Here is an 11,322-nt window from a genome sequence, read left to right on the forward strand (position 1 = left end):
GGGGAAGGGGTGCCTTGCCCCCAAGGCACGGGGGAAGCTCCCCCTAGGGTTCCCAACCCTAGGCGCATGGGGGAAGGCCCAAGGGGGGCGCCCCAGCCCACTAAGGGCTGGTTCCCTTCCACTTTCAGCCCACGGGGCCCTCCGGGATAGGTGGCCCCACCCGGTGGACCCCCGGGACCCTTCCGGTGGTCCCGGTGCAATACCGGTAACCCCGAAACTTTCCCGGTGGCCGAAACTGGACTTCCTATATATAATTCTTCACCTCCGGACCATTCCGGAACCTCTCATGACGTCCGGGATCTCATCCGGGACTCCGAACAACTTTCGGGTTTTCGCATACATATATCTCTACAACCCTAGCGTCACCGAACCTTAAGTGTGTAGACCCTACGGGTTCGGGAGACATGCAGACATGACCGAGACGCCTTTCCGGTCAATAACCAACAGCGGGATCTGGATACCCATGTTGGCTCCCACATGTTCCACGATGATCTCATCGGATGAACCACGGTGTCGAGGATTCAATCAATCCGTATGCAATTCCCTTTGTCAATCGGTATGTTACTTGCCCGAGATTCGATCGTCGGTATCCCAATACCTTGTTCAATCTCGTTACCGGCAAGTCTCTTTACTCGTACCGCAATGCATGATCCCGTGACTAACGCCTTAGTCACATTGAGCTCATTATGATGATGCATTACCGAGTGGGCCCAGAGATACCTTTCCGTCACACGGAGTGACAAATCCCAGTCTCGATCCGTGCCAACCCAACAGACACTTTCGGAGATACCCGTAGTGCACCTTTATAGTCACCCAGTTACGTTGTGACGTTTGGCACACCCAAAGCACTCCTACGGTATCCGGGAGTTGCACGATCTCATGGTCTAAGGAAAAGATACTTGACATTGGAAAAGCTCTAGCAAACGAAACTACACGATCTTTTATGCTATGCTTAGGATTGGGTCTTGTCCATCACATCATTCTCCTAATGATGTGATCCCGTTATCAATGACATCCAATGTCCATAGTCAGGAAACCATGACTATCTGTTGATCAACGAGCTAGTCAATTAGAGGCTTACTAGGGACACGTTGTGGTCTATGTATTCACACATGTATTACGATTTCCGGACAATACAATTATAGCATGAATAATAGACTATTATCATGAACAAAGAAATATAATAATAACCATTTATTATTGCCTCTAGGGCATATTTCCAACACATAGTGGGAACACGTTCAGGTTTGGTACGTACTAGTAGGTGTGAGCAGGCTTTCGAATGTGATGGGAACAAGGTAAAGATTAATTGATGGTTTTGGTTTCGAGGCCCGAAACGGCTCCCGATGAGTTTAGCGGAACATAAATTTCAAGTACTACACTGCTCAAATGCGTAAATATTATGTTACTGTCAAAAATTGGCACAAAATACGACGGAGACCAATGGAAGTACTACTAGCAACCCATGATTTAACTACTCGCATGCGCGCAGTGGAGTAATAATGTCTTTCTTCCGCCCTCACGTCCACTCAATTTGCATGCGCTGTATTAATTGACCATCAATGAAGTGAACGACTTTACACGCGTCAAATTATCACATGGGGTGGATCTTGGTACAAAATTGCGTCCGCCCGTGTACCCGCGTGTGCGTGCGAGGGAATGAGTGCATGCGTGGCGTGCGTGCACATCTTCGCTTCATGCATGTACCGCCAGTATGGCTCAGGGAGGACGAGTACATTCTTCTGGAACCAGCAGCATGTCACTGTAATCAATCCACGCAAGGAGGTCGCGACAACGCCTCCACATGTGCCACGTGGCTTCATGAACTGTAAGAGAGACAGTGTGTAGCGTGCCATTGGTATTCTAATTTACGTGTTTTGCACATACTCGAAGTACTAGTAAGGTACACGTGCATTGCACGCATCAGATTTTGCAACCAAAATATGAATAAATACCACACTATAGCATGTAAGCTCTGAGTCATATATGCCTGATGTAGCCCTTCGTTTAATTCTTATAGTTCATCTCATTCAAAATCAATTAGTTTTTATAAAAAAGCTAAGAACGCAGGAATAGGAAAAACATGGGATTATAGTGGAATGTCGTCTTGAATCCTACAGGATTGTACGAGTGTTTGATTGTGCATAGAAAAAACGCATAATTCTTTCAAAGAGGTTTGAGTGGATGGGATGTTTCCTATGAAATCTAGTGCAAATGAATCATATGGAAAAATTCCTATGGTTTACAATCCTACGAATCAAACAACCAAGATAGGAAAAATTCCTAATGATTAGAATCCTCCAAAATTCCTTTGAGAATCCTTTGAATCAAAGAAGCCCTTAATCTATTTTATGATTCATGGAATTGTGCATTGTAAAGCATAAAGTAAAAACAAATAATGGCAATTCAACTAGAAAAAAAGTTTGGGCAGTTATGATATGGAAGATTCTAGAACAAAAGAGAACCACTGTTGTTTTGAGGTTTGTGCATTATGCTTAAGTTCAACCATGGAGTCTGCTAGATTGTACATGTGGCAAAATCCGGCGGGGGGCTAGAAGATGGTGCGAGGGGCCGAGTGGAGGGACACTATGAAGGAATGCACAAGTGCGAGATCGATATTTAGAGAGAGGGGGCGAACACGTGCGCTGTTGCGCGCAGTGGCGAAGCCATGAAAAATAAATGAGCTAGGGGGCCAAGCATTGCTAATCCTTTACGAGGAGGGTCAATTCATGAACTTAAACCATTTTTAGCAGCAATTGTCTAATGATCACATTCATATTAGCCTCGATATATAGTGATGTTAGGGGGGAGGGGGGCAGGGCCCTTACTGCCCCTGTCTTCGCCATTGTGCACGCGTCTGAGAGATGAAGCGGAAGACATGGATGATGAGAGGGGGAAGTTGGATATATAATTAATGTGGGTGTATTAACTATATATGTTAATCCTATATAGAGAGGTATAGATTGATCGATGTGGACGTGGGAAAGAGGGTGAGACCTCATATCGATTGATCGGTTTGTGTGGAAAACTATGAAAGACCTAGCTATATACACACATACATAGAGGAACATCGATCGGTGCGCATGTACGCGTGAGAGATAAAGAATGCCCGATATGATGGAGAGGGGGATGTGTGTGTGGGTGTGTGCCTTCATGGGAGACCGGCCTGAAGAAAAAGATTGCATGCGTGCGATGGATAATGCCGACTGGTAGTGTGTGTGCATGCATGCACGAGAGAAAGTTAGTGGTACAATTATAAAGAGAAGACTACTGTGTGGGTGTAAAAGAATAGGTGAGGTCATAATCAATGTAAAGTTGAATTCAAATATTTGAATAAGAGATCCTGATGTTTGAAACCCATGCATGCATGAATATAACGGAGATCTGCGCGGTGTGGTTTGGAAACGAGCATGTTGTAATGTATACACATTGAACAAGGTCAGACTGATTTGAATTTGAGATACCGATGGCACACATCATTTGGCCACGTCGCATCCGTGCATGGACACACTATTCTAATTAGAGATGATGGGCGGCTTTCGCATCACATATCTATATCTATACCCCTATATATATTTTATATTTTATATTTTTTTATATGGTGTGCGGGTAACTTTAACTTTGAAAGATGGTCGTTGCATGAGGCGAATCCGATGGTCCAAAGATGGCAAATTTGAGCACTACTGGCCGTTGGATATCATCTAGATTCCACCAGATTTCACCACATGTGTAATCTAGAAGACTCCACGGTTGAACTTAAGCATAATGCACAAACATCAAAACACAAGCACTTCTTATTTGTTCTAGAATCTTCCGCATCAGAATTGCCCAAATGTTTTTCTACATGATTTGCCATTATTTGTTTTTACTTTATGTCTTACGACGCACAATTCCATGAATCTTAAAATAGATTAGCTTTCTTATAAAAACTAGATGATTTTGAATAAAATGAACTATAAGAATTAAACGAACATCTACATCATGCATATATGACTCAAAGCTTGCATGCTATAATGTGGTATTTATTCATAATTTGGTTGCCAAATCTCATGCGTGCAATGCACGTGTACCTTACTCTAGTCTAAATGGTGTGTGTGTGTGGTGTGCGTGTTGAGGTGCAAATTGTCTTTTTTTTGGGTACACGTTAAGCTTGTTCTTCCGAAATTTCAAGCCGCGCCTTGTTATGCCGAAAATTCAAGCTAGCGTCTCTGTCTATCGTGCTGCGAAACTCCCGCCTCTTCAACTCGCGCCTTGTTTGCCCCAAATATTTAAGATATATCTTTGTCTCGTTGTGCTCCGACAACACCCTCCATCTCAACCCGCGCCTTGCTATTCCGAAATTACAACGCGCGCAAAAACTCCCACCTCCTGTGAAATCCCGACACGCGAAATGCCCGTGGTACCCCTGAACCGAAAGAACCGCCTTAAATCGGTGGGGGTACTTTCATAACTTACCCCACATTTCGGACAAGCGCGTCTCTAAGCCATGGTTCCCCACTGCCATCCCATCCGCCCACCCATTCGTACACCGAGGCCGCGAAAACCCGCGATGAAACCCCACACCCTGCTCCGTCCGCCACCCAGCCGGAGCCTCTTCCCCGACGACGTTGTCCACAGCAACACCTCGACGTCCCTCATCCACCGTACCGGATGAGGATCCGTCGTCGATCTCATCGTCCCACCGGTTCAGCCAACTCGTCCTCCACCTCCAAGGAGCTGCCCCGACGTTCCCCTTGTCTTTCGCGCCACCTCCATTCCCACACCGCCGTCTTCACCTGCACCACCGGAAGAGCATCATCATCACCGTTTCCTCGGATGAAGCTGCGGCCTAATCAGCGCCACCAAAGAGGTTGTACACTAATCGCCGCATTTTCTTCTTGATTCGATCTCACGGTGCTGCCGGCGCTCGGTCCCGAGCCGACACGGCGCGGCTCCATCCACGGCGGCGTCGCCGGCCACTTCCTCCACGACGTCGCTCCCTCGGCGGTGACGTCCACATCAGTAGGAGCTGCTGCTGCTTTAGCTCTCGCTCGCGCTGCTGCTCTGCTCTTGCTCTCGGTCCCCTGCCTGGTCTGCTCTTGCTATTGCTCTTGCTCGCGCTGCTGCTCTCGCTCTTGCTCTTGCTTGCGATGCTGCTCCGATTTAGCTACACTTCAGTCGACTGAATCGACTTTTGGGTCAGTCGATTTTCAGGGGGTGGGGGGGGGGGGCTCGCCGGGGTGAAGGAAGAACCAGCCGCAGCGGGAAGGGGGGCTCGCCGGAGAGGTACCCCACTATCTATCTTAGGGTTCAGGATGGGGGCGGTGGCGGGGCGTTGGCGGGGCGGTGGCGTGGGGATCGCCGGAGAAAAAGCTCGGCACGGGGGGCCTAGAGGGATGGCTGGGGCGGCGGCGGACCGGCGGTGGGGAGTGTTTTCGGGGCGGGCGGGGTGGCGCACCGTCAGCCGTGGGCGGCGGGGGGCTGCTGTTTGGCCGGTGGTGGCTGGCGGCTTAGGGGGGTGGAGGTTGAAGATGAACCGCAGGCCCTTGATTTCGTATCCAACGGCTGCAAAATCGACTGACCAGAGATGAAAAAGTCAGTCGACCGACGTGTAGCCTCACCTTGCTAGTGCGTTCAGTTTCGACAGTTAAGTTCAGTTTCGACAGTTAAATTCAGTTTCGACAGTTAAGTTCAGAGATGAGCGGCTGATGTATTTTACATCTAGCACTTTGTGGTTATGTATTTTACGTCATATATTGGAGATGCTATTAGAATTCCACTCAGGTTAACGTTGTTCGTTGTCTCTCTTGTCCTGCTTCAGCCTCGGCGTCGTACAACTCACCGGAGCTACTCCAACGATGAAACCCTCCATCACAATGGAGTAGTACCTCGGGCTCCATCTCCAGACGCCTAAGATCTTCTTCCCCTCCTCCGACAGCCAAGTCAGCCGGAGCATCCTCACAGGCCAACCCAATCACGCTGAGATCGACATGGCTTCACCAAAGAGGTTGTACACTTGTTGCATCTCTTTTTTTACTCTACATGTTATATATATTGTCCACTGAGCACTCGTAGTAACGGGAAATACGATTATTTTATCCTACTATATGACAAGCAGTGAGGTACCAGGCAACTTAGCTATCCGTGATGGACTCTCTTGAACGCCATCATTATTTATCTCTGCGCGTTTGAGCTGTGCATTTGTCGATGGGCCTGGGAGTTGAGCTAGTATGGCAGTGGCCTGGGTCCAAAGTAATAGAAGTAGCACAAAAACATTTTTTTAGTGTAGGATTCTCCTTGCTCAAGCCTGCCTACTAGAATCGCCAGTGCTTGAAAGGAAAAGTGAATGAAAAACATCGGAATTGGAAAGTTTCCTATGGTACTACTTTTCATGAATTTGGTGCAAAGGAATGGAGCAAAGGAAAACTGTAGGATTTGTTCCTTTAGTGTCTCCTTGAAAGAAAAACCGTAGGAATTCTAATTTCCACTTCTCCTCCTTTTCATATTCCTATTCATCAAGCACAAGACTAAGAGATAGTAGCATAATAGAATTATAACAGTACATTTTCTTGTGGTTTGACTTAATCTCACCATGCTTTTTTGCATCCCGTGATCTTCTAATTGTTGTGAATCAAACACCCAGACTGGCAGAAATCCTGTGTTTTTAAATTCTCTGTTTTGCACGTGCATTCCTATCCTATTCCTGTCTATTTCCTATCCCTACATTGTTAGAATCCTCAAATTCAAACAAGCCCTTACTCAATTACTTCTGTTACAGATATGCGTCAAAGAAAACCTTGTGTGGTTTGTCCTGCTCCTGCGGCGCTGTGTTCCACCCCAGCTCAGCTGCTCCAACGACGGAAGGGTTCACCACAGTAGGGATCCGCTCTCCAGACTGTCTTTCGCCGCCTCAGATCTTCTTCTCCGCCGCCGGCAGCCACGGCAACTGCATTACCATCATCAACTGAGCAGATGACCTTGAGGACTACACGGGTTCGCAAGAGAGGTCGCACTCTTCCGTGTCTGCTTACGTTATGGTTGCTTAATATGATGACATGCTACATTATCGTCGTGTTCATCTATTAGACTCCGAGTCAGGTCCAAACTAATGCTGAAACTTGAGTTTTTAAATGGTTGTGGGGTACATATTGGGGCAGAAATCAGTACTATTTGTCTACTATCTGGTTAATCTCCGGTGTCTACTATGAGTTTCATGTTGGGTGCAAACAAACATTAAAGGAGCCATTATCTGTATTTTTTAACTAAAGCTATTATCTGCCTGCTATCATTGGTTTTGGGTCTATCCACAGTTTGCTACCATCATTCTGGATTTGTGCATGCACTCCTTACATAATCTCACTATGTTTTATTCCTATGCATGCCAGTTATTGTACACAATGGAACTGATCATGTAGAGCAAAAGAGACGAGCATTGCGTGGCAATAAAATTTCATGCGGACGTCGTTTCATGGTGGGCGCAAAGGCAGCCCCCCCTCCACCCATTTCGGATCGTAATCAAGAGGAAGATAACTGTTCTGAGGGGGATTCAGAAGGAGAAGACCACTCCTATTTACCCCATGAGGTCTTCGCTCTAACTTGGCATGCTGATGTTGGTAATATCATGCATATGGTGCCTTGCATTGCTTACTGTATACATTAAAGATGTCATCTGCTTAGTTTAGACATGCTTTGTGTCAATGGCATCTGTTTAGTTTCTTTATCGTATATGTGAATCATGCAATGCCATCTTGTCTAGCCAGGCATCATATATGTGAATTTTGCAATGCCACCCTGGTTAGCCAGTCATCTTATATGTGAATTATATCATGCCATCATTTTTTTATTACGTGTTAAATTTGTCAACAATTTTAGTACATTCAATTACTCTTCCTGTGCATCAGCCATTCGGCACGGTCATGGAAAAATCTGGAGTGGAAACAAGGTCTTCAGAGCAGACAATGCTATCTGACGAAGCGCATGTCTTGCTGGTTACCGATAGCTCCTCAGAGGAGGATTCAGAGACAGATGACCAGTCATATTCCCCCCGAGGTGCATGCCCTAACTTGGCAGGGTTATGTTGCTCATATCGTGCGTATGGTATCTTGCATTGCTATGTCATTTGCTTAGTTTAGACATGCTTTGTGTGAATGCCACATGTTTAGTGTCTAATTACCATATATGTGAATTATGCAATGCCATCTTGTTGCAAGACATTATATATGTGAATTATGCAATGTTATCTTGTTGCAAGGCATTATGTATGTGAATTATGCAATGCCATGCTGTTTAGGCAAGCGCCATATATGTGAATTATATCATGCCATCCTTTTTTTGTATTTCTCATTGCTTTTATCGACAATGTTTGTATATTCAACTGCTCTTCCTGTGCATCAGCCATTTGAATTGGTGATGGAGAAATCTGGAGTGAAAACAAGGTCTTCAGAGCAGACAATGCTACCTGCTGAAGCAGATATCTTGCTGGTTACAGATAGCTCTTCAGAGTAGGATACAGAGGCAGATGACCAGTCCTATTATCCCCCTGAGGTGTATGCTCAAACTTGGTAGGGTTATATTACTCATATAATGCACATGTTGTATTGCAATGCTTAGTTTTTACATCATATACACAATATTGAATGCCATCTCCTTAGTTGACACATCATATATGCGATTGCCCTCTGCTCACTTCCTTAGTATATAAATCATATATTTGAATTATGTCATGCCATGATGTTTACATAGACAGCATGTATCTGAATTATGGCATGCCAACCCATTTTCTAAAGACATAATATAGTTATATCATCTCATCCTGTTTACATAGTCATCATATTTTAAATTATGTCATTCTATCCGTGAATTATATCATGCCATCATGTTTCCATCGACGGCATGTTTGTGATTTATGGCATGCCAACCACTTTAATAGACACATCGTATAGTTATATCATGTCATCCTGTTTACATAGTCATCATATTTTGAAGTATGTCATTCTATCCTGTTTAGTTAGCCATCATACATGTGAAATTGTGTCATGCTATCCTGTTTAATTAGCCATCATATATGTGAAATTATGTCCTGCTATTCTGTTTGCTTAGACAACATAAATGTGAATTATTTCATGCCCTGTTTTCTTCCCTACTATCCATTGCACCTATCTATCTTACAATGTCTGTACATTCAATTACTTTTCTTGTTTATCAGCCATTTCAATTGGAGGGAGTGATGGCAGTATCTGTGGGAGTAAAAACACGGTTTTCAGTAAATATCGTGCTACCTGTCGATGCAGATAGAACCACGGTTGTACTTGCCCAAGAACCAGCCCCACCACACATAACCCACACTCATTCAAATTGTACCCCTACCAAGTTGGACAGAGATCCAGCTACACCCCTTCTAACCCCAACCCCAGCAGATAGACACCCAGTTCCCGTTGACACAACACCATCTCCACCACAGAGCACCCAAACACGAGCAGTTAGTAAGGCAACTGCAGTGCCCAAATCATGAGGACCACCACTCCGAACCCGAAGTCAACGCTTAAAGCAGAAGAAGAATTGTTCTCAGGTCAGGTTCCGTAGCTATGGTTCATACTACTTTGCTCTTGCATCACTGTATTTACTGATACCAACTAATTTCAAATTTGAAGGATGCAATTGAAACTCCAATGGCGCAACAGGTATGTTTTAAACCTGTTTCTTCAATGTGTTTGGCTGTTTGCTGTTGTAACTTGCTCTATGTTGTTTCCAGTTTCAATTGAATAAACAGTTATGTTCTCATGCCATGCACATTACAAGTGTTGTTATTGCTGTGTAGTTTCCCACACTCATATTCTGTCTATGCTGCTTTGTCTTAAATAGATATGATTCGAACTGTATCTATCTTGATTTGGCAACATAAACTAGAATGATATAGACCATACAGTGACCATACTACATAGATATATGTTTGTTTCATGCTGTTATCCTGTCCACCGTACTACTGAACTGGTTTACCAAAATGAGTTTCATATACTACATTGTAAACCTGAGATGTGTTTGTTTGTTTCTCTTTTAGAACGCGGATAAAATATTGGAGAAGAGTACCCTGTTATGCAATGGTAAAGGAAGTAATGCAGATAAGGTTCAAGATAGTGAGACATCCCTATTGGTCTCCAAGAAAGCTGATAAAAACTATATTGAAGACACTGAGACAACCCCAAAGTCCTGTCTTGATGTAGTGTTCGAGTTACTGGCTACCACTATTGGCACCAGCTCTTCGAACTCGTTGCCTGAATCAGTTCGGCTTCTTGAGTCTCAACTTCAAGTTGAAAGACATCGATCAGATGTTATGCGACAGGAAGCCGAAGGACTGAGGAAGTCCCTGCAGAATTCAGATGCATACTTTCTGGTGCAACAGCAAGCGTGGGAGGACTTAAGCGCCAAACAAGAGAAAGTTAATAAGCTTGCTAAGCATCTTGCCAGCATTATGGGTACCCAGGATATTGTTGCTTGAGCTCTTCTGAAGTGGTTTCAGTTCTAGACTTGTTTTGCTACGGCGTTTATATGCTGCCGTGTTCCCTATATTTGCACTGGTGGCGAACTTTGATGCCCAGTGGATGTAATATGTGTAATAGCTGTGATAGCCTAGTGTAAGTTGCTTGCTTATTTATTTCCTTGTTGTCTTGTTTATTTGTTTGCTTGTAGTCAGTGCAGTTCTTTTTCTGCGGTTTGCTAGTGGCTGCAATAACCTATTTTTTTAAAACTAGGCCACAATAACTATGGGCTAATATTTACTGTAGTGACACTGGGCCTCCTACGAGCCATAGAAACAGTGGGCCTTCTACGGGCCGTATAAACAGTGGGCCTTCTACGGGCCGTAGAAACAGTGGGCCTTCTACGGGCCGTAGAAACAATGGGCCTTCTACGGGCCGTATCATCAATGGGCCTTATACGGGCCGTATGATTGATTGGCCAAACATGGGCCAAACAGACCGCATTCTGGCCGTAAACGGGCTAGAGTTGGAATCGTCCGTTCATGGGCCGACCATAACGGGCCATCGTTAATAGGCCATATTTGATGACGCTATGAAAACGGCCCAACGTATTAACGGACCACAAACGGGCCGACTGTAACGACGGGCTGAATTTGGCCCACAAGCAGAAAATGACAGTAACGGGCCGTAAGTAAACGAATGCTGGAAAATAGCCCAAGAATAAATGGGCTCTGAGAAGGCCGAAAGATAACATGGGCTGGAAACGGCCCAACGGAATAACGGGTCGTTAATGGGTATAAAGTGATACACTGTTCATTACGGGCCAGTTTCACCACGGGCCGTTAATGGGTGTAAAGTAATACACTGT

The 11,322-nt window shown here is 45.0% G+C and overlaps 1 long non-coding RNA gene across 1 annotated transcript; it reads left to right on the top strand.

Moving 5' to 3' along the window:
• The first annotated feature begins 7,591 nt into the window (after positions 1-7,591).
• LOC141022401 (uncharacterized) lies at positions 7,592-10,708 on the top strand. Its single transcript, XR_012183699.1, has 5 exons — positions 7,592-8,028; positions 8,374-8,540; positions 9,185-9,547; positions 9,630-9,659; positions 10,037-10,708. It is a non-coding gene; the product is annotated as an uncharacterized lncRNA (long non-coding RNA).
• The last annotated feature ends 614 nt before the right edge of the window (positions 10,709-11,322 follow it).

The sequence above is a fragment of the Aegilops tauschii genome, chromosome 5 (genome assembly GCF_002575655.3).
Source record: "Aegilops tauschii subsp. strangulata cultivar AL8/78 chromosome 5, Aet v6.0, whole genome shotgun sequence".
NCBI lineage: Eukaryota > Viridiplantae > Streptophyta > Magnoliopsida > Poales > Poaceae > Aegilops > Aegilops tauschii.